This window comes from Ictidomys tridecemlineatus, unplaced genomic scaffold (assembly GCF_052094955.1).
Source record: "Ictidomys tridecemlineatus isolate mIctTri1 unplaced genomic scaffold, mIctTri1.hap1 Scaffold_35, whole genome shotgun sequence".
Classification (NCBI taxonomy): domain Eukaryota; kingdom Metazoa; phylum Chordata; class Mammalia; order Rodentia; family Sciuridae; genus Ictidomys; species Ictidomys tridecemlineatus.
This window is the reverse complement of record NW_027522416.1, coordinates 818,169-836,628: the sequence shown is the minus strand read 5'-3', so window position 1 is coordinate 836,628 and position 18,460 is coordinate 818,169. Positions and strand designations below refer to the sequence as shown.

At 46.3% G+C, this 18,460-nt stretch overlaps 1 long non-coding RNA gene across 1 annotated transcript in view; it reads right to left on the bottom strand.

The window, feature by feature from the left end:
• Positions 1 to 5,195: 5,195 nt before the first annotated feature.
• LOC144373308 (uncharacterized) overlaps positions 5,196 to 18,460 on the bottom strand; it is a 75,594-nt gene continuing 62,329 nt past the window's right edge. Inside the window, exon 2 of the long non-coding RNA XR_013433035.1 lies at positions 5,196 to 6,341. This is a non-coding gene — a long non-coding RNA (uncharacterized LOC144373308). The remainder of the gene's footprint in view (positions 6,342 to 18,460) is intronic.

Sequence of the window (18,460 nt, the reverse complement as noted above, 5' to 3'; positions counted from 1 at the left end):
TAGTTTAAAATTAATTTGGCATATTTAGACATTAAGTATACATTCTCTCATAGGGTTTTCAAATTAAATTTCCAAAAAATTAATCTTGTTCACAAACTCAGTTAAATTCCTTCAAACATTTTATGCATTGTTGAAAAGTATTTTCCCAAATTTTCAAGTTCTTAAAGAGGAAGATTCACTAATCTAACAAGAAGGTCACTTGGTCCTTAAGTGACTCACAAATCCAATCAACCAAATTTATAAATACAATAACTCGGATTTTAAAACATTTGATACAATTTGTGAACATTTATATTCTTAAATTTCTATATTAGAGTCACAAGTCTAACTGCTTTTTAAATTAATAAATAATAATCATTTATAGGGTACAAGATGATGTATTGATATATGTGTACATTGAACAGTGATTAAATCAAGGTAATTAACAGATCCATCACCTCACATACTTACCATTTAAATGTTCTGTGACAAGAACATTTAAAATATACTCTTTTAGCAATTTTGAAATATGTTGCATTATTAACTATGGTCAACATGCTGTACAATGGATCTGTAAAACCTATAGAATAACATTTTTAAAACTATCCCTCCAGAGAGAGAAGGGAAATTGCATGGAAATGGAAGGAGACCCTCACTGTTATACAAAATTACATATAAGAGGTTGTGAGGGGAAAGGGGGAAAAAAAACAAGGGAGAGAATTAAATTATAGCAGAGGGGGTAGAGAGAGAGGATGGGAAGGGAGGGGAGGGGAGGGGGATAGTAGAGAATAGGAAAGGTAGCTGAATACAACAGTTACTAATATGGCATTATGTAAAAATGTGGATGTGTAACCGATGTGATTCTGCAATCTGTATTTGGGGTAAAAATGGGAATTCATAACCCACTTGAATCTAATGTATGAAAGATGATATGTCAAGAGCTTTGTAATGTTTTGAACAACCAATAAAAAAAAAAACTATCCCTCCATACTACTGAAATCTCTGCATATGGATGATCAGGAAGAAAGAAAATTTGAAGCTATATTTGCTATTCCTTAGCCATGGAGAAGCTTTTGTTCTGAAGAAATTTAAAAAATCAAAGTGCATAGTGATAAGACTCCAAATTCCGGTCTAATAAGGAAAGGAGGTGAAGGGGGTCCAGTAAGTACCAAGAGGACTGGGATAGGACATCCAGTGGACAATTACCAAATTTCAGTGCAAATTGGACCTCTTCCGTTGTGACCACTGAGCCATTCTACCCCATAGACCAGGTTCCAGTTTGTTTCTCGATAGCTGTCTAGCAGTTCCAGAATGAATTGTGGCAGAAGGAAAATGCATAATCAGTCTTTCTCTCCTTCCTTCTTTCCTTTATTTCCTTCCTTCATTCTTTCCATAGGTTAAGCAAAATTTTTTGTGATTCCTATGCATGTTTTTTTTAATTTCAATACAAATAAAATTGCTATTCCTGGCTGGATGTATCCAAAGATATTTTTCCAAATGAAATATGTAAAATAACAAGGGCTAACAACACTAAAACATCACTCATGAACACAACAATGGACCGACTGCCCACTGTCTACCAGCAAGTGAAAGGAGACCAGTTCTCTGGATAAGAATGAAGTGTTGACATGTCCAAGGCCTTCATGGGTGACATCATAAATGACCAAGAATTTCCTCTCCCATTCAGACCAATGTTTCTTCCAGGCCCATGTTTCAGTGCTGAAAGTGGCATTAAGAAGCACTTGAGGAAGAATAAGGGGAGGTATGTAACTGCATATGTTGCCTTCGGTTTGCTAAGTAACATAGTGCCACCAGGCTGTTAGATTTGACCCACTGCCTGGCACATATCAGGTGTTCACTGAAAGAGATCATGTGTGGAAGACAAGGAGCAGGTGTCGGGGAGCAGGTGTTGGGGAGCAGGTGCTATTTTAAGACAGTCATGAACCTATTTCTTTATTATTACTTGCATAACACCAAAAATTGAGATTTGGTGAGCAACGATCCCAGAGCAGGCACCGTGAGGTCCACTTTGCAAACATTCCCTCCTTAGAGCTCATGGTGGCCCTTCAGTAGGTCAATTTACAGATGCCTGAGCAGGCACAGACCCATCTTAGTCCCCTTCTCTGTGCTATAAGCGAATACTGTAGACAGTAATTTATGCAGTATAAAGGTCCATTTGGTTTATTTGGCTCATGGTTCTATAGGCTGAGAAGTTGGCTTCCCTGAAAAATACAGAGTCTCTGGCCCTGAAAATATCAAATGCAAGTGAGAAGCTTTTCCCATTAACAGCAACAGAGAGTTTTCTGCTCTTGGTGGATGCAGGGTTGAAAAGCAACCTGCATTAAAAAAAAAAAAAAAAAAAAAAAACTTGCCAAAAAGCAAAGAGAGGAAAGTTCTGAGGGGGTCAAACAACCATTGGTCTTCCCTGGTGCCAGTGATTTCAGGATGTTGCTTTAGATTTCCTCATTGATTCCTTCCCGAGATAGAGAGAGAAGAGAGGTCATTCAGATAGGACTCTGGTCCCCACTGGCAAATTGGGAGGAAAGGGTAGCAAAAGAAAAACAGCTTGTTTTGTGCCAGGTCTTTGCTGGGAGTTTATGTGCATCATCTCGCTGATCTACCTAATCCTGGTAGGTGGGCACCAAGACTAACCTGCAGTGAGCCTGGAGAGGTAAAGGAACTTACTCAGCTGACTCCAGAACCTTGGCTAGAATCTTAGTAGGAGCCTGCTGCTCCTGGGACGGTTTGCCCTCCTTCCCTGGTTTAGAATTTTCCACACCCAGGGAGTCCGCCAAGACAGACAAGAGCACTGAGGGCTCAGAAAGGGAAAACAAAGGCACCTGCAGAGTCAATTAGTGAGCTGAAATGCTGAAATCCAACTCCCAAACCTCACCCTGGGGTCCTTGAGCTGAAGTCCAGCTCTTTGATCACAGGCTCTAAAGCAGCGGATCTAACCTGGGCTCCCCGCAGAGAGAGGTAAACATTCTTGTGAAAATGCAAACCTATCACTAATGGTCTAAATGGACTGTCATGGAGGTATAATTTCTTTTGGAAACAAGCCCCCCCCCCTACAAGGGTAGGGGTGTTGCAGTTGCCACTTGAATGGCTGATCTTTTCCAACTGCAGCCTAAGGCACTTTTCCTCCCGGAGTGACAGAGACTGCAGGGCAGATAAAGGAGAAACACTAATTTCCCCAAGAGAAATCCTGCTTGCTGTGCTTGGGGAGTCAGCCCCTCCCCGACTGGAGGTGAATGTCACCCACCGCAGTTCTTCTTTGAAAGGGAGGTGGATAGGTGAGGTTGAGAAGGTATAATTACAGGTGGGCCCTGGAACATCTCGGATTGTGATACCAGGAGAGGCTTTCTCTGCCAGGCACATCCTGAAAGAACCTCCCCCCACCATTATCAAAGCAGCTGTCAGGGGAGCACCCCTATTATTAAATGCCGCTCAGCACTTCTGCGTGAGAGACATAAACACAGGTGGTAGACCTGGAGGGGAAGCTGTTCAAGGGGAGAAAGCAATGAAAACACAGGCGTGCACTGACTAAAAACACAAATGAGGTGTAAAAATTCGATTAGAGGCCTCGACAAGCTGGGTGGAGGGGTGGGCGGGTAGGGCACGCTCTCAAGGTTTCTTTAGTTCTTGTGTGCATGGGTCAGAATCTTTGTGTTTTTCAAACCATAGGGGCGGGGATGTTGGGGGGGAGAGGTTGAAGTTTCCAGAAAGGTGAAAATTTGAAGAATATCCAGGCCAGACCTATCTATTTCTCCCTGCAATGAGACAATGGAGTCACAGTTGGGTACACCAGGAAGCTATTGGCAGTCTACCTGACCTGGCCTTTTGGCAGGTGCATCAAAGACCTTCACCAAGCACAGTCTAGGGAAGGGGAAGCCTAGATAGGACCTACAAGATTCAGGCCTGAGGAAATTGAGGCATCTCCCCCAGAGTCACCATCAAGATGGGCCAGGGAGCTAAAGGTTGCTAGGAATATGTGTCTTGGTCACCTCATAATAATGTGGTCTTGGAGCCCTGGACAAGCAGGCCCAGTGCACTGGAGTCACCTGGGAGGCAAGTGGGACCTCACTCCAAGGCAATTAAGACAGAATCTCTGGGGGTGGAGCCCAGGCACCTCCATGTCTGTCAGAGCTCCCCCAGATGATTCTCATTCCAGCCAGGAAAGACCCACTTCCTAGAGGAAGCAGGGCTCATCTCTGCCACCCAGGAATATCTGTCCCCACCTGATCTGGATCCTCCCAGCCTTCCAGGTGCAGGTCAGAGGCCACCGCTGGAAAACAACCATCACTGAGCCCTTAGTGAGCCTAAGTCAAGGGGCTAAATGTTCCAGGGGACACCCTAAGAGTAAGAGCATCTCTGCTCAGTTTACAAATGCAGCAGAGAGGAGGACTGGTATTGGAGGGGAAACTTGATAAATATTTATGAAATAAAAGAATGAATGAATACACAAGTGAATGGCTTGATGATAAGAACGAATTAAATACATGAAAAACAAGCAGAGATTCTGCAGAGGACAGAATGACCAATGGGGCAGAGTGAGGAGGTTTTACAAAGGTGGCATCCTGGGAAACACGATGGTAACAGAACTCAGGTGGTGAATATTTTAATGGACATTAACTCATTTGGTGCCTTTCAATAGCCCTTGGCACTGGCATCTGTTGGTATTCTAACCCTTATGTGAGAGGTGAGGAAGGTCACAGGATTCTACCAGGGTCTTTAGTTAGTGAGGGAGATAGCCCACATCCCTCATCTGGAATCCACTGCCCCAGCCTGACCCTGCTGACAGGAGAAGGACATTCCAGATGGAGGAAGCAGTGCCGGAGAAGGTGTCCATAGATTGTAAGCACGTGGCTTATGCATGGAAGGGGGCATTCCGCAAGAGTCATCCTTTCAGGGAGAGAATTACACATTACACAAAGGCATCAGGGCTGGGATGTTGGTGAAGACGTGACCAGCGACCCTCGAGCTCCAATCCTTAGCACCATGGGGAGCGGTTCTCCTTCTCCTGGCCATGCTTCTTGGATGCCCTTCGTTTGTCTAATCTCTTTTTCTAGCTGATAAGCTCCTAGGCCGAACCCAAGCTACAACTGTCTGAATTCCTCTAAAACCCGGCAGGAGGAATTCGGTTTTGTGGAACCTGAAATTGATATGATTTGGGAGGCTGCCTTTAGGGAAAGTGATCAGAACTTACAAACATCAGATTAAGTACAAAATGAGCATTTATTTAGAACAAAGGAGCACATGACAAATGATAAATTTACAAAGAGAACCAGGAAAAGCATACATTATTATTCTTTAAATGCCTGACACCACTCTTCAATATCCCTCTATAACTCCAATTTCTTGCCTATATGATCTTCAATTGCCTTTTGATATGATGAAAATTTTGTAAGACTCAAGCTATTCCATGCTAACACAATCTACAGGAGATAGACAACAAAAGATTATTTAAGTTAAGCTCTTGTAACCAGGTCCACTTTATGCTTTGAATACAGCCCTTGCTGCTCTGACACCACAACTTATTTTTTTTAAAAAAATATTTTTAGTTGTAGATGGACACAATACCTTTATTTTATTTATTTTTATGTGGTGCTGAGGATCGAACTCACACGTACTAGGCAAGCGCTCTACCACTGAGCCACAACCCCAGGCCCTACAACTTATTTTTAAAAGGGACATGTCTCCCTCTCCTTAATCTTGGGGAAACATGATTATTTTTCTCCCCAGCCTAGGCAGAGTTGATCTGTCCTAGAGCATACACCTGCCAAATTCAGACTTGGAGATGGCACCCAGAAATCTCCTGAATTAACAAGTGAATTACAACTCTGGAAGAAAACATGTGGAATGTGGCCTTTGAGTCGCCTCTTTAAAAGCCCCCTGTTCCCTCTGATGGGCAGAATCACAGCCTCTGGGACACACGTCCCCTGTGTTTCTTTGCTAGCAAAGCAATAAAACTTCTTTTTCCTACTTCTCAAAACAGTGTCCTTTTATTGGGGACAAGGACCAAAATTTCAGTAACCCTCTCAATCCCACAAGCCCTGGCTTGTGATACCAGATTGTGACCTGAACTTCTTACCCACCAACTGTAAATCCCTAGCCCCTCTCAGGTTCCATTTATTTGCTCTAACAGCTCACAGCCCAGGGAAACACTGTGCTCGCAGGACCTGTTTATTATAAAGGATATTACAAAGGATACAGATGAGTGTCCAGATAAAAACGGCACAGGGCAGGGCAGATGGGTACTGAGGCAGAGCTTCTGGGCCTTCTCCCACTCCATTTCCGGGGCACCTCCGCACGCTCAGCTCTCAGGAAGCCCGGATCCTTGTCCTCTTGGAGTTTTTCAGAGGCTACATCACACAAATTGGTTACACGTTAGCCATCGCTGATCATCAACCAATAGCCCCTGTCCCCCCTCTGATGCACGGATGCCCCGCCAGTGACAAACCCCCATCCTGAGGCTTTCTGGCACCCCCAGGAACACTCATCACTGTCATACAAAGACATAGTCCATAGTACTAGCAGCTGTGTGTCAAGACACAGGAAGGAGGGTATCTTATAATAAATCACAATATCACAGTGGCCTTCATTTACCAGTGGGCCACAGGATGCCATCATTATCATGGTGCAGTGTGGTCCATGATCCTATAGGAAGGGCCTTCCATTCTTTCTAGGAAGGGGCAGGAGGACTCCATTCTCCACTCTCTGCTTTACTTATTTGGTACAAGAAGAATTTCCTACACTAGATGTATGACTCCATACACCTCAAATCTTGTTTCTTTCCTATTTCCTGCTCAGTTCTAGTACTGGGTTCTGTGGTAGCTGGTCAGATCCTTCCCTGTAAACTCCTGGCCTTGTAGCTTCTTGTCATGTTCTCAGGTAAATCCGTACCAAGGGGATTAAGGATATTTCTTGAGGCCATACATACACAGGACGGCGGGCAGGATTCAAACTGTACTGCCACTGAGTCAGTCTGAAATGCGTGCTGCCTGAACCCCCACTTCAGAAGGTCCCCCAAGCTGCCCCCACCCTCCAATGACACCCAGTGCAGGTGGAGAGAAGGGCGATGGAGGGGAGTCAGAGCCAGAGGAGACACGATCTTAATCACACCACCTTGGAGTTACAAATTTAGCCAAAAGGTGGGACCATACAAACACTGCCAGAGCCCACCCACCACCAAAAGGTGTCTGGGCAAGAGAGGAGCTAGCTCAACGCCTCAGCTTCATGGACTTCTTCAAAGCAGATGCGCCCCGGACACGTTCTGCTGCATCTCAGAGAATATGTGCTGAGTGGACAAAAGTCTTTTTCCCTTGTTGCAGAAAACTGCCTGGGAGCTGAGAAAGCAGAACATCCCACCCAGTGGGCAGGACCCACGGGGCTCCCTCGCTTGTTTATACCCCATGATACCAGGTACGGGTCAGAGCAAGGCCAAGAAACCCTTGAATTTTTCACACTCTGCTCGACCAGCTCTCTCCCAGGCTGTAACTGACGGATTTCGAGTGAAAATACACAACTCCATATTGATTCCAATTAAATTCCACATTTTTAGGTTTAGCCCACCGCTCAGGCCTCCCAAGAGGAATCAGATGCTCCAGCACTTCATCCAGAAAAAAGTGAACAGGGTCACCCTTCTGTAAACGCTGACGCCACAGGTTCCAAAACACTGACTGGGACGTGGCCCTGCCAGCAGACCTGTCGCTCACCCCCCTGAGCCCCGATGCCCAGGTATGAATTCATTAATCAACATCTTCCAGGTCCAGATGTTCCATTTCTTATGAATCCATCCGACTGCCATGCCGTACCATCCAACTCTCAAATTTAAAGGACTTCAAATGCCTCAGTAGAATCTAAATATCTTCCATACTTCCACATTTCCACAACACAATAGTTCAGGAATTCTGTCCAAAAAATGTAAATGAACCTTGGGGCATAATTCAGTGGTCGAGCATGTGCTTAGCAGGTGTGAGTCCAATGCCCCAAGTCCAATCCCTGGCGCCTTAGGAAAAACAGAGTGAAATGGCTTAGATGCCTTTTTTCTTAGTGCTTCTTTTCCCTGTTGACCTTCACTTTTTTTCCTACGGTCTCAAGAATCTCAAGGCACTGGTATAAAAGCGTCTCACTAGCTCATCTGACTCAGCTCTCTCCAGAGAACAGGACTCCTTTTGACACAGAAGAATACATCTTCTAGTCCCTTTTGAAGGACACAGATTCCAGAATGTACTTGAAAACAACTATTATGTCGTAATAATACCTTGCACTGACTGGGGAGCTGGAGGGTTTAAAAGGCTCTTTTCTTGAGCATTTTAATTTTTAAAATGCAAAAATTCTGCTTCATGAAAAAGGATAATGAATTCTAATCATAAATGCTCTATCTAGCCCCTGGACATTCGACTCAGGAAAGTCAGTAAAATTGTCTTTCCAATGGGAGCATCCTGAAATCCAGGTCACAGGACACCAGGATGCTTGAAGGATCTCCACGGCATGCTCTTCACAATAGCGAGAAGAACGTTCCTCAGCATGCTGATTCCCAGACAGCACTGGCAGCCTCTGTGGTGACTGGCCTTTCCCAGAGACCTGCACTTTGGCTGCCTCCAAACAATCATATCAGACTGGACCCAGGATCAGGTGTAGGTTGTAGGCAAGGAAACGGGAAGAGGACAGTGGCATCGTTTATGTTGGAGAGTGAGCACCTCAGGTCCTACACCTTGAACTTGAATTCTTACTCTTTACCTGGGATAACATGTAGACAACGGGGGACAGGGGTCGGGGGAATGCAGAAAATAAATGGAAGACAGTCTCAAAGCAGAGACCTGGAAATGTAGAGTGATCTTCAAAAGTGAAGAGCAGAGCATTCCCAGAAGGCCTCTACGTTATTTATTTATTTTTGCGATTCTGAGGGTTGGACCCGGGCCTCACACATTCTGGACAAGCATTCCAACACTGAGCTATGTGCCCAGTCTCATGCTTCTCCTTAAGTTGAGGAAGTCAGGTGAAGACAAAAGCCTGGGTTTGACTCAGGTGGCAAGAATTTACATCCAAGCTGTCACTTAGCAGTGCCCACTCCATGGGCCAACCATTTATTGTCTTTGGTTCCACCTGACAGTCAAGTATTCCTTATTAAAAGTGTTTTGGATTTCTGATATTTTCAGATTTTAGAATATTTGCATGTACCTCATGAAATATCTTGGGGATGGTACCCAAGTCTAAACCCGAATTTCATTTATGTCTCACATTCATCTCACACAGGCAGCCCGAAGGGGATTTTACACCAGACATTTAATCATTGGTCAAGCTTGCCAGCTGTCGAACATTTCTTAGTATCCTTGACCTATCAGTAGGACCTTGTGCCAACTCCAGAACCAACCCCATGGGGAGAAAAAGGTACCACAATCATTTTTTCTGATGAATCAAGTCCCAGAAGGAACAAGGGACTAATCACCCCCGTGGGTCAGGAAGTCTTGGCCCCATGCGGCTCCAGCTGGGAGGGACCGTCATTCCTAGGACGACCTATGCACCTATGCACTCACAGGCGTGCTGCCTGGTGCTTCGGCCTCTCTCCCTGAGAGGTGTCTAACCCTCCAGGGCTTCTCCACATGGCTTTGACTTTTTACAATGTGGGGACATCATGGTAGACACACTTCTACGGCAGCAGCAAGAAATGGAAGCTGACAGGCTGGCAAAGGGATGTATGAGGACTGACAGTCACTTGCCTGCATTTTAATCATCGAAGCTGTCACAGGGCCCACCTGGAGTCAAAGGCCTGAACATTCCCCATCCTGATGGGTTGGGGCGAACTTGGGGTGAGAGATTATTCTGGCCACCTTTGCTACCATCAGGACTTGGTTTTCCAGAATCCTATTCCCCTGTGCTTCCCAACAGATGGCACTTCCTGATATGTACCAAATGTAAATGACACACATATACCTTAGCAGAACATAAGTGCCTCACACGCAGCTACGCACGTCCCTTGTATAATGTGTTTTTCTCAGTAAAACAATGAAAATAGAATGCGATTTTTTGGCAATTATAAATTCACAAGTTGATCATAAATATATTTTTTTAAACAATTAAAACACACATTCAAAATCAGCTCATTTGGGATATGTAGCGATTTTAGGAATATGTTTGCAAATCAAATTATGAATTCCAACAAAATTGGAGGGGGGGATGTTTAATCTTAGTAAGAAAATTAACTCTGAATGTTTGGCAATCACTTTATCAGCATCGTTTGCATGTAAACATTGTGCTCTTATTGATGATTCTTATCTGTTCATTAAAGCAGGCCTTGTTCTTGGCTAAACACTTGTCATAATTTCACAATTTTCACTCACTGAGGCTGGCCACCCTCCAAGATATTCCAATTAAGAGTTTATTACTCTGTCACACTTTTAAAGGCCCGCGTCGACATATAGTTAAATTCTATCTGGAGGACGCATCCTAGACTACAGTTGCTCTGCTTCTGTGGGATTTTTTTTGTCTTGTTTTTCTAATGAAAATAATCTATTGATCCTGTTCATAAGAGGAACACAGAGTTCCAAATCATTACCTCCTGGCAGTAACTAATTTTTGAGTCCTATCTGCTTCACCACACTCCTTAATGGCAGTTGAATAAATTTCTAAAATGCAGACTTCTCCATCTTTTCTCAAGGATCATACCTTACGGCAAGGGGGCAGAAATCAATAAGACCAACAAATAGTTACCCAGCATCAAACGATGTGTTGAGCACCCAGCCAGGTGCCTTTGGGGTCTGTGTCCTCACCCAGCCTGCCACGCAGCACAGGGAACAGGAAAGAGCCAGGGGGGTGACTGTGCACCACCTGGAAATGACCTCCAACCTGCCATTTGACCTCACCTTCACCTTCTCAAATAACAGCTCAGATGTGATCCAAAGACAGCCAGTGTGACTTAAGGCTTGGGTGGCTGGCTGAAGCAGATAAACCAGAATAATCCAACTCTCACCTACACCTGAGATGGAGGTGTACAAGTCCTTGCCATCAGGGTGGTGAGCACTGGAGCTCAGAGGTCGTGTATGGGCAGCCAGATTTCAAAAAAGACTAATTACAGAAAGGACAGAACCAGGCAGGCCAGCAGCACACGGCCAGAAAGAGAAGGACCACGTAAACCTGCCTGTGATGCCGGTGCCCAGCCGAAGTTCCCACGACACTGCTTCTATCCGGACGCCTGTCCTTGGTCCTGTGAGCTCTCGTTCCAATACAAAACTGCCCCTGGGTTTAGCTGGTTTGACCACATTCTGCACCTTGGAACCCAGAGACACAAAAGAATCCTTGTATATTTGTGTACCAAGTATGACAGGCACATGCATAGTGTTGGCAATTCATGTGACCAGTGCTCCTCGAACACAGAGGTGGCTCTGGGCTGCAGTCAGCATGAGAATAGAAAAATCCGGCACTGCCTGGAAGGGGGCACGTAAAGATGGCTGTCTCTGTGCCACAAAGCTCTGCTGATCTTAGCCTGTTGCTGTAGCAGGAGCTCCTAGCAAAATCTGCTAGCAGGGGTTCTCTCTAGAGAGCTGGATCGCCGTGGACAGGGGTAGGCAGGAAACTGAACTTAGGCTATGTACCTTTTGCACCTTTTGGATGTTTGTAACATACGCACATTCAAAAAATTAAGTAAGCAACTTGACATTATTTTTTTCATATATGAGCACCTTGGCCTCAGCAAAACATGTTACATTCCTTTGTTTTCCTGAAAATAACCTCTGTCCCTGAACAACTTTTTGAGACTTGAGCTGGCTACTGGGTCTACTATCATCTGACTCAACTAACCTATTCAAACCCTCTTGCCAATTACTCACCTTCCAGAACTTTCCATCCCAGCTACATTGGTCTCCAGGTACAAACATTGTCTTTTTTCTTTATTTGTAAAAATAAAAATAATAGTACTCTTTTAATGATCTTTCAATATAATAAATCCATTTGGGGTCAAGAAGTAAATAATTCGAAACACTAGAATCTCAAAGACAACAACCTGATGCCTCCTCTCCCTGCTCTGAGGTGTTGCTCTGGCTGCCCTATGCCCCAGGGAGGCTCTTCATGTCCCCGCCCACCCCATTTCCCTAACTACTCCTCGGCTCTGCCAGCCCAGCACAGCCCTCCCACATTACTTCAAACTGCTTTCCACCTGAGCTATGGTTTCCACAGGCCACTTGTCATATTTTTTGGAGGGGAGGGGCAGGTATTACTGGGGATTGAACCCATGGGTGATTAACCACTGAGCCACATCCCTAGCCCTTTTATTTTTTTTTTATTTTGAGATAGGGCCTCACTACATTACTTAAGGCCTAAGTTGCTGAGGCTGGCCTCTAACTTGGAATCCTCCTTCCTCAGCCTCCTGAGTCACAGGGATGACAGGTGTGGCCACCACTGGTGGATGTTTCAAGCCTCTTTGACTAGATCACTCTCTCACCTCCCCGGCCCAGACTGCCTCACTTCCTGTGCTGTCATGATATCAACATTCCCCATGCAGGACTGAGCCTTCCCAAGCTCTTTAGGGGTGGAGCTGGCAGAGAAGGGCTCAGTTGTGGTAGCAGGCAGGGGCCAATATGTGTGGACGGGATCTGGAGCGTCACAGATGACAACTCAGACAGCAGGGTGTAGTGAAGAAAGGGAGTCCTGGCTGTGCGAATTGAGGGGGTCTGGGCCAAGTCATTTAACCTCCAAGCCCCCATTTCTATGTCAGTGAGAAAGAGGTTCACAAGCCCGGTCTCATAATTGTTGTCAGGAGTACAGGAAACCACGGAGCAAAAGCACCAGGCCTGTGTTGGCCTAGAGGCCCAAAATAAGCACTAGCTCATTCCTGGCTCGGAGCCTTCTACGAAGTGGCTACCAATTCACTGTTTTGCTATATAACCTCTCATGGGAAGATCTGCTTCCCTAGAGGCCAGGGCCTGTGGCCTCCTTCTCCAAATCCCCTAACTAAAGGGAGAAGGTTCCCCGTAATTATTAATTGAAAGCTACACACTGAATACTTTTATGAGCACACACATACAAAATCAGAAGACCCACGTGCCCTTTCATCCAGCTACATGAATCATTCACTGTGTTTCCGTAATCTTTTCAAAGAGCTGGGATAGTCAATTTCCAATTATCTGTGTCAGTGGGGAACAGGAATAGACTGAATAATGAAATTCACAAATAATCCATATATTTAATTTTAGTATTTGCTTCCTGCCAGCATGGAGATTTCCCACTGTGACTATCACTGCTCTTCCTACCCCTCCTTTCTCTCTGGCAGGGACCAAGTTTGCCAAAGGTGTCATGAGCAGGAGATGGGAAAGCCAGGGTTTGGAGGACCTGAGAATTGGCTGGTTAGCCTTGGAACAGTGAAGCGTGAGTGGGTTCCAGGAGGCACTACCTGGTGCGGTGGCAAAGGACAGAGTGGAATTATAGGACCTCATAGCAACAGCCAACCCCTCACGGTCACCAGCTGTGTATGAACCTTGACTAAATCAGCTGACTCTGCAGCCAGCACCTCATTCTGAGACCCTGGAGCAGATACACAGTCCCAAATCTACTCCATTCAATTCCCAGATACTCCTGAACACGTGGCATGGGCTAGCTATACATACACGTATATGGGTGTGTGTATACAGATGGAGTGTGTATGTGTAGTATTCACACCTACCAAGCACTTGCTGTGCCTTCAAACTACTGAATATGCTCAGAAGAAAAGAGGTCTAATTGAAGAACAATTCCATGAGCTATTACTCAGCAGATCTTGAAAGCAAATTTCAGGTGGCTTGCTTGCTTTATCCTCCTCCACCCCTTCCTCCTTCTATTCCTCCTTTAAAAAAAAATTTTTTTTTAATGGACACATAAAGATTATACACATGTGACGAATACCGCATATGCATATTCAATATGAGAGGTTCAAATCAGGGTGAGCTTATCTGTCTCCCTGAACATTTATCATTTCCTGTGTTGAAAACATTCAAAACATTTTCTTTTAGCTTTTATTTTTGAAACATGCATCACATCATTATCTGCAGCCATCCTACTGTGAAACAGAACACCAGAGATGATTTCTCACATCTAACTATAACTTAGTACCCGCCGACTTCTTTTCTGGAAGGGGGGTACCAGGGATTGAACTCAGGAGCACTCAAAAACTGAGCCATATCCCCAGCCCTATTGTGTATTTTATTTAGAGACTGGGTCTCACTGAGTTGCTTAGTGCCTCGATTTTTGCAATCTCCTGCCTCAGCCTCCTGAGCTGTTGGGTTTATAGGCGTGAGCCACCACGCCCAGCATAACTCTCAACTTCTGTTCAATCAACTTTTTAGATTCTACCCATGAGTGAGATTGCTTGGTGCCTGGTTTATTTCACTTAACATAATATCCTTAATTTCCATCCACATTGCTGCAAATAACAGGATTCCATCCTTATTCATGGCTGAATCTTATTCCACTATGTATAAATACTTAGGCAACTTTCTTTAATGGTAACTAAAGGGAATTATGTTTATTCAACCCAAGCTTACAAGTTAATAAGCTTTTTTAAAAATACAAAGATTAATTTGTTCTCCTTAATGTCACTGAGCTGAGAAATAGTTAACCTGAGATTGCCTGCAGTGCCCGCGGGCTGCCTACAGACCCAGAATTATCAGGCTTTCCCGATGGTGGTCTCCAGTTGGCCAGCGCCTCCTCCACCCACTACTTCTCCCTGACACTGATGGCCCAGGTGAGCCTCTTTTATCACCTGACACCTTCACCCTCTGCCAATTTAGATTCTCTACCTGGCTTCTCTAGGCATTTGCATTTAGACTCGGTGGCTGACAAATCACAGTAAAATTATCTCCCATCCCACAAGCTCTCCCAGGAGACACTGATGCTCTTCCTGAGGAGACACGGGGTCGATGTTCCTTTCTCTTGTGTTCAGGCACATCTGAGGCGACAGCACAAGTCACACTGTGTGACCTTTAAGGATGTGTCTGTTTCCACCCAGGGAGGTGCTAATACTCATACCAGCTCTTGAGAGCAGACTGTGAACATCTCTTCCCAATTCTGTGTTCAGCAGCCTGAAATCAGCCATGGCAGGAGTATTTACTGCACAGAAATCAACAGACCAGGACCTTCTCCAGCACAGGGGCCAATCGTCCAGCTCTCCCCCACACCCTGCTTCCTGTGGTTCACTTGTGATGCTCAGATCCCAGCCATCATGCCATGAGGAAGCCTCAGCAGCTTGTGGAGAGGCCACGGGAAGGAAGACCACGTCCCCTGGCCATCAGCCCCCAGGAGCTCCAGCTGACACCCACGTAAGGGCACCGTCCCAGAGTGGATTCTCCACTCCCGGTTGCCTCCACGTGGAGCAAGGACAAGCCTTTCCCACGGAACCCAGTCTAAGTGCAGATTCGTGCTCAATATGGCACACTCATGAGCACCTGTCAAGGATTGGGAGGGCCCAAGCAGCGGCAGTAATGACCAGAAACTTGCTCCCGGAGGCTTGGAGCAGGCTGGCCCTGCCCTGCAGGGGCCTTTTCACCCCAGACTCCACAGCTTCACTCCTATCTCTGGTTCCACAAGGTTCACATCCAACACGAACTCAGGTGGACTTGGCCATTGCTTTGTATCAAGCCCAACATCCTCCCCTTGGGGAATTCTGGGATCTCTGTCCCTAGCAGCTCACAGCATACAACAGCTTGAGCTGGAGCTCATCTGCAGCTCTGTTCCTGATTCTTTTGCATAGTTCCTATTTGACAGAGTACAGTTCCTAAAAGCTGAGACGTAGGGAGTTCCACTCTTCTGTACCCATCTGTCATCGGGAATGGTTTCTCTCTGGCTGTTGCCAGGTAACTGACACTACAGACAGAATGGAAAATCTCCCTGTTTAGTGCTACCTGAAAAGTCTCTCTCACCGTCGTCAATCACTGGCTGCCATTGATTTCCAATGACTCCCTCTCAGGCATGCCACCTTGTGTGGCAGAGCCTAGCTTTCTAGTCACCCATCTCCTTCCTACCCAGGGGTTTGCTGCATGAATAAGACTCTGTTCTTGCCTTTAAGGATCTTTGTCTACTGGATGGTAGCACTGAGAGAGCTAGAGAAGGCTTCTCTCAATGCCGGTTTCAAAGTTTGAATAAGAGTTTTCTTGGAAGCAAGGAAAGAAGGGAAGAAGGAAGGAAGGCATGAGTGAGGGAGGGAGGGAAGGAGGAAGAGAAGCAGTGAGGATCAAGGAAACGTTTATTGCTTCCAGGTAGAAGGGAAGTTATGGATGGAGACGGGTTTGGGGAAGAGCAAGAGTTTGAATGTTGGAGCAAAGGTGCACAGAGAGTTCAGGAGAAGGCTCGGGGTCAGACAGAACGTGAACTTCGTCCCACGGGCAATGTAGAATTATTGAAAATGAGACCAAATGACATGATCTGATTTACACTTTCTAAAAATAACTCTCTGGTTACAGAGTGTAAATGGCTCAAAAAAGGGGGAGGAGGTCAATCTGAAATCCAGGTTACAAGGACCGGAGTGATGTGGCCACAGTTGGGACAGAGGAGAGGAGTCACCTGTGGGATCAAAGCACAGCTAAGGGAAGTGTGGAGGGACTGGAGTGTGCAGGAGGAGGGAGGAGGAGGAGTAGGAGGGAGAAGGAGGAAAGGCAGAAGGAGCGGGGTGAGGAATCATAGCAGCCCCTGCAACAGCTAAATGTGCATTAACTTGAGGGCTTTAATGTATTATGTCATTTAATCATCACATCAATCTTGACGAAGAGATGTCATTAGCATTGTCTCAATTTTGCAGAGAGGGACATCGAGGCACACTGAGGTTAAATCATCAGCTCTAAGTCGCAGGACTGGGAGGGCAAAGCTGGCCCCTAGTGATGTCCCTGTTCTGGCCCCCAGGAATGCAGCTGGGGAGCCAATGTACTCAGCTTGCTGCCAGAGTGGGGTCATGGCAATGAGGAGGACAGAAAGTCACGGAACTCACTGACGGGTTCCGTCTGAACCTGTACTTCATGTCCCACACTCAGGCTTCTCAACTTTTCAGAGATAATTGTCCCAAAGTCCACATAAAAACTGATGCTGTTGTAGAGCTTTGAGTCAGTCTTGAGAAAGTCAGGACACCCATGTGACCTCTACTGCCCTGGGGTCTTAGCGTGAATCCACTCTTCCATTCCTTGGACCCTGTGTCCCAGCTCCTGTTCTGGATACCCTTCCCCCAGCTCTCTTTGCCAACCAGACCTGGATCCATCCTTTGTGGGGGACCCAACCAGCAGCCATGCATTGGAATTGGCCGTGCATTGCTAAACCCTCCCATGAGGAGGCTCCCAAGAAGGCATACAGGAAAGAAAATTCATTCTCCATGAGGGAGTGCAATTGTGAGGTTGAAACCCCAGTACTATTAAGAAACACCCCAAACAGCCCTTCCCTGGAGACCACAATGCTTTTCCCCTCCCCCCTTCCCCATGCACCCGTGTGCAGACCCAGTCCCAGGCCCTCTCCTCAGCTCTGATCATGATTCCGGTCAATTCCCCCAGGGGATCCAGGGCATGTATCTAGCTAGAGTCTGGCCCACAAGCTCTGGTGCTGTTCTGCAGAAGCCACCTGACCACCCCCAAGCCAGGCCTGAGCCTACCCACAGCCACACACTGGCTGTCCTGCTGCTGTGATCCCTTATTATGAGAGCCCATCCCATCTAGAGATAATCAGGAGGCTGTGGGATGCCCCCAGGCCTGGTGCCTGCAGCAAGGCCAGCTTTCACCCCCACCCCCTATCCTAAGCTAAGCAGCCACCCTGTGTTCCCCAGCTGCCCCAGTGTTGGTAAAGCTCATCAGGCCTCTAGATACAATAGTGCCACAGCCACAGGAGGAAGGAAAGTGACAGCAGAGTCAGAGCCAGCGGATGTTCTTGCCTACGAGGAGGAGAAATAACACTGGCAGAAGGGGAGTAGCTGGTAGGGCATGGAGCGTTTTGTTCCCTTTCTTCTGGGTGGTGAGATCCACAGCATTGCCCTCATGTTGTGCAGGCAGCTGTGCCCATTAAACCATCTGCATCGCAGAATGCCAAGGGACTCACGCAGGGCTCGCATCTGCTGGGGTGGGGAGAGGCTCCCGGTGACTCCAGGCTGCGGCATGACGCTGCTCCTGCTAGCACGCCTTTCCAGCGGGGCCAATTTGCCCCTGCACAGAGCCCACGAGCTGCTGATCTGTGGCCGTGCGTGGGTTGTTTGTGTTCACTAATGAGGATCAGTTGCCACCGAAGGCACCTCTAATTTCCATAGCCGAACATTATGTCTGCATGGAATTCTCAATGAATTTCCACAGGGCCTAAGGACATAGGACCCTGGTGAGCAAGATGTAGCTCCTCAATACACCAAGCATTCTTAAAGTATTCAGGGCATGACAGTCAAGAGCTCAGCCCTGTGGCCTCCAGGGAGGGGCTGTTTGGGGTGGTTTCTTAATGGTACTGAGGTTTCGACCTCACAATTGCACTCCTTCACAGAGGATGAATGTTCCTTTCT